At 48.5% G+C, this 5312-nt stretch overlaps 1 pseudogene; it reads right to left on the bottom strand.

Annotated features, from left to right (window-relative positions):
- Positions 1-4309: 4309 nt before the first annotated feature.
- Positions 4310-4463, bottom strand: LOC120043207 (annotated as a pseudogene).
- Between the last annotated feature and the right edge of the window lie 849 nt (positions 4464-5312).

Genomic DNA, 5312 nt, shown 5'->3' with positions numbered 1-5312 from the left:
TCTACCGAAACAGTACAACGGAAACGATTTGATTAGTGTAGTGTTAGCTAGCTACATAGTTGTCTTCGCTGTCTTTGTATCTAAGATAATTGTGTAGTTTAGAGTAATTACCTAGCCAGTTTATCGAGTGTACCTAGGCCAGCTCCACTTTTAAAACAAAGTCAGCTAGCCAGCTATTTTCGCCGTCCTAACGTTGTCAACACTGCTAGCTAGCCAGCCAGCCAACTTCTACCGAAACAGTACAACGGAACGATTTGATTAGTGTAGTGTTAGCTAGATACATAGTTGTCTTTGCTGTCCTTGTATCTAAGATAATTGTGTAGTTTAGAGTAATTATCTAGCCAGTTATCGAGGTTACCTAGCCAGTTATCGAGGCTACCTAGCCAGCAACACTTTCAAACATAGTCAACAACGCAGCCACTGCTAGCTAGCCTACTTCACCAGTCAGCAGTACTGCATCATTTTAATCATTTTAGTCAATAAGATTTTTGCTACGTAAGCTTAACTTTCTGAACATTCGAGACGTGTAGTCCACTTGTCATTCCAATCTCCTTTGCATTAGCGTAGCCTCTTCTGTAGCCTGTCAACTATGTGTCTGTCTATCCCTGTTCTCTCCTCTCTGCACAGACCATACAAACGCTTCACACCGCGTGGCCGCTGCCACCCTAACCTGGTGGTCCCAGCGCGCACGACCCACGTGGAGTTCCAGGTCTCCGGCAGCCTCTGGAACTGCCGATACTGCGGCCAACAAGGCAGAGTTCATCTCAGCCTATGCTTCCCTCCAGTCCCTCGACTTCTTGGCACTGACGGAAACATGGATTACCACAGATAACACTGCTACTCCTACTGCTCTCTCCTCGTCTGCCCACGTGTTCTTGCACACCCCGAGACCTTCTGGTCAGCGGGGTGGTGGCACTGGGATCCTCATCTCTCCCAAGTGGACATTCTCTCTTTCTCCCCTGACCCATCTGTCTATCGCCTCCTTTGAATTCCATGCTGTCACAGTTACCAGCCCTTTCAAGCTTAAAATCCTTATCATTTATCGCCCTCCAGGTTCCCTTGGAGAGTTCATCAATGAGCTTGACGCCTTGATAAGTTCCTTCCCTGAGGATGGCTCACCTCTCACAGTTCTGGGTGACTTTAACCTCCCCACGTCTACCTTTGACTCATTCCTCTCTGCCTCCCTCTTTCCACTCCTCTCCTCTTTTGACCTCACCCTCTCACCTTCCCCCCCTACTCACAAGGCAGGCAATACGCTTGACCTCATCTTTACTAGATGCTGTTCTTCCACTAATCTCATTGCAACTCCCCTCCAAGTCTCCGACCACTACCTTGTATCCTTTTCCCTCTCGCTCTCATCCAACACTTCCCACTCTGCCCCTACTCGGATGGTATCGCGCCGTCCAAACCTTCGCTCTCTCTCCCCCGCTTCTCTCTCCTCTTCCATCCTATCATCTCTTCCCTCTGCTCAAACCTTCTCCAACCTATCTCCTGATTCTGCCTCCTCAACCCTCCTCTCCTCCCTTTCTGCATCCTTTGACTCTCTATGTCCCCTATCCTCCAGGCCGGCTCGGTCCTCCCCTCCTGTCCCGTGGCTCGACGACTCATTGCGAGCTCACAGAACAGGGCTCCGGGCAGCCGAGCGGAAATGGAGGAGAACTCGCCTCCCTGCGGACCTGGCATCCTTTCACTCCCTCCTCTCTACATTTTCCTCTTCTGTCTCTGCTGCTAAAGCCACTTTCTACCACCTAAATTCCAAGCATCTGCCTCTAACCCTAGGAAGCTCTTTGCCACCTTCTCCTCCCTCCTGAATCCTCCTCCCCCTCCCCCCCCTCCTCCCTCTCTGCGGATGACTTCGTCAACCATTTTGAAAAGAAGGTTGACGACATCCGATCCTCGTTTGCTAAGTCAAACGACACCGCTGGTTCTGCTCACACTGCCCTACCCTGTGCTTTGACCTCTTTCTCCCCTCTCTCCCCAGATGAAATCTCGCGTCTTGTGACGGCCGGCCGCCCAACAACCTGCCCGCTTGACCCTATCCCCTCCTCTCTCTCCAGACCATTTCCGGAGACCTTCTCCCTTACCTCACCTCGCTCATCAACTCATCCCTGACCACTGGCTACGTCCCTTCCGTCTTCAAGAGAGCGAGAGTTGCACCCCTTCTGAAAAAACCTACACTCGATCCCTCCGATGTCAACAACTACAGACCAGTATCCCTTCTTTCTTTTCTCTCCAAAACTCTTGAACGTGCCGTCCTTGGCCAGCTCTCCTGCTATCTCTCTCAGAATGACTTCTTGATCCAAATCAGTCAGGTTTCAAGACTAGTCATTCAACTGAGACTGCTCTTCTCTGTGTCACGGAGGCGCTCCGCACTGCTAAAGCTAACTCTCTCTCCTCTGCTCTCATCCTTCTAGACCTATCGGCTGCCTTTGATACTGTGAACCATCAGATCCTCCTCTCCACCCTCTCCGAGTTGGGCATCTCCGGCGCGGCCCACGCTTGGTTGCGTCCTACCTGACAGGTCGCTCCTACCAGGTGGCGTGGCGAGAATCTGTCTCCTCACCACGTGCTCTCACCACTGGTGTCCCCCAGGGCTCTGTTCTAGGCCCTCTCCTATTCTCGCTATACACCAAGTCACTTGGCTCTGTCATAACCTCACATGGTCTCTCCTATCATTGCTATGCAGACGACACACAATTAATCTTCTCCTTTCCCCCTTCTGATAACCAGGTGGCGAATCGCATCTCTGCATGTCTGGCAGACATATCAGTGTGGATGACGGATCACCACCTCAAGCTGAACCTCGGCAAGACGGAGCTGCTCTTCCTCCCGGGGAAGGACTGCCCGTTCCATGATCTCGCCATCACGGTTGACAACTCCATTTTGTCCTCCTCCCAGAGCGCTAAGAACCTTGGCGTGATCCTGGACAACACCCTGTCGTTCTCAACCAACATCAAGGCGGTGACCCGTTCCTGTAGGTTCATGCTCTACAACATTCGCAGAGTACGACCCTGCCTCACACAGGAAGCGGCGCAGGTCCTAATCCAGGCACTTGTCATCTCCCGTCTGGATTACTGCAACTCGCTGTTGGCTGGGCTCCCTGCCTGTGCCATTAAACCCCTACAACTCATCCAGAACGCCGCAGCCCGTCTGGTGTTCAACCTTCCCAAGTTCTCTCACGTCACCCCGCTCCTCCGCTCTCTCCACTGGCTTCCAGTTGAAGCTCGCATCCGCTACAAGACCATGGTGCTTGCTTACGGAGCTGTGAGGGGAACGGCACCTCCGTACCTTCAGGCTCTGATCAGGCCCTACACCCAAACAAGGGCACTGCGTTCATCCACCTCTGGCCTGCTCGCCTCCCTACCTCTGAGGAAGTACAGTTCCCGCTCAGCCCAGTCAAAACTGTTCGCTGCTCTGGCACCCCAATGGTGGAACAAACTCCCTCACGACGCCAGGACAGCGGAGTCAATCACCACCTTCCGGAGACACCTGAAACCCCACCTCTTTAAGGAATACCTAGGATAGGATGAAGTAATCCTTCTAACCCCCCCCCCCCTTAAAAGATTTAGATGCACTATTGTAAAGTGGCTGTTCCACTGGATATCATAAGGTGAATGCACCAATTTGTAAGTCGCTCTGGATAAGAGCGTCTGCTAAATGACTTAAATGTAAATGTAAAATAAACAGACATTGCATTCTCACCAATTAGATAAGCAGCTTGAACTTTGGCTCACTCAAAAAGTGGAAGAAATTACATATACTGTAGCCATCACTTTTTAGCACAGATAGTTGGATGAAATACAAACAAACCTTGCTAACATTTCAAAGCGAGGGCACATATTTCAGCCTTGTGGGAAAAAACGGACAAATACAATGACTTCTGACAAATACATCATCAGCAACAGTTTCCCATGCAGCTATCCTACTAGCCACAATAAATACACAAAAGCTCTGGATGTTGAAAACCTATTGCATTGTTCTGTGCTAAGGAGGAACGCATGTATGGACAATTTCATATTGGAAGCGCATGGGGCGCGTATGACACATCATGACCGGGGGGTTAGAGTGGCTTCTCAACTATCTCTTGATTGAAGTACCAGCGTGGCATAAATACAATGCTGCATTTCGCAACATAATGTTTCGACAAAATGCCAACAAGGTTTTGCTACAAACAAATGTTTCCACCTTGCGATTGGTCCACAAAGTCTCTTTCACAACTGACTTCAAAGATCTCCATAAGCACAGTCAGTTGACTCAAGTCATCCTTAAGCCTGCCGCCAAGCAACGGTTTATCATTAACAAAGAAATCAGGGTAAAGCGCAAACAACCACTACCATAAATTTTGCAATCGAGATTCCCACATTTGGAAAATTCGCAAGGGGTCAGCCCAGCCAGAGTGGAATAGCTGAGCCCCACACTGGGTGAACCAACTTCTTGATCACAGTATCTCTTCTGCTTAGTGGAGGGCAAGTCTCTCCAGTGCCAACATTTTCCGCTAACGGGAACCACTTTGTGTTCTGATAATATCATATCACATCGACCTGCGTTAAATGCCGTTTAGGAATGCACTTGCACACAGAGTGGTGAAAAAGTAGTTTATTTTGTTTACTAGATTATATCAGTGAACCACTAGATTCCCATCATGCAACACTGTCGAAAAAATCACCAATTACTTTTTAATATCTTAACCTATCTGATATCACAAATGTTTGCGATATGACGAAATACAATCACATTCAGACACACACACACACACACAGACAAATGCATGAAACCAATTGATTTATTATCGATAACATCTCAGATTCTCTTGTGCTTTTGATTTACTCCATAAAAGAAGGGTTGTAATTCCAACATGGAAAACACAGGGCCATCAGACACCAGTCCAGTTCCACTCCTCACCAGCATTATTTCCTTTGATCATTTGAACAGGGCGAGGGAGCACAAAGCACACACAAGCTGCATTCAGTAACAATATTCTTATTTGTCTTGTAAATAAAAGGCAGTTGCTCCCTGACAACACAAGGAACTTTGATCGTATTAAAAGGGCAGGGGAGACTAGCCCATAGAAGCTGCATTTAGTCAATTCAGCATCAAATGCTTACTACAAGGCAGTGTTGCTGATGAAATAATGCCACACCCCCTAGTGGACAAAAGGCTTACAGCACCTGGTATTCCCAGGCGGTCTCCCATCCAAGTACTAACCAGGCCCGAGCCTGCTTAGCTTCCGAGATCAGACGAGAATGGGCGTATTTTTTTAATTTTTTTTTTTTTTTATTTTTTAATTATAATAATGTCAAAGTAATTTACAA

The sequence above is a fragment of the Salvelinus namaycush genome, unplaced genomic scaffold, assembly GCF_016432855.1.
Source record: "Salvelinus namaycush isolate Seneca unplaced genomic scaffold, SaNama_1.0 Scaffold879, whole genome shotgun sequence".
NCBI lineage: Eukaryota > Metazoa > Chordata > Actinopteri > Salmoniformes > Salmonidae > Salvelinus > Salvelinus namaycush.
Note: the sequence above shows the minus strand (reverse complement) of the source record. Positions and strands in the feature narration are given on the sequence as shown.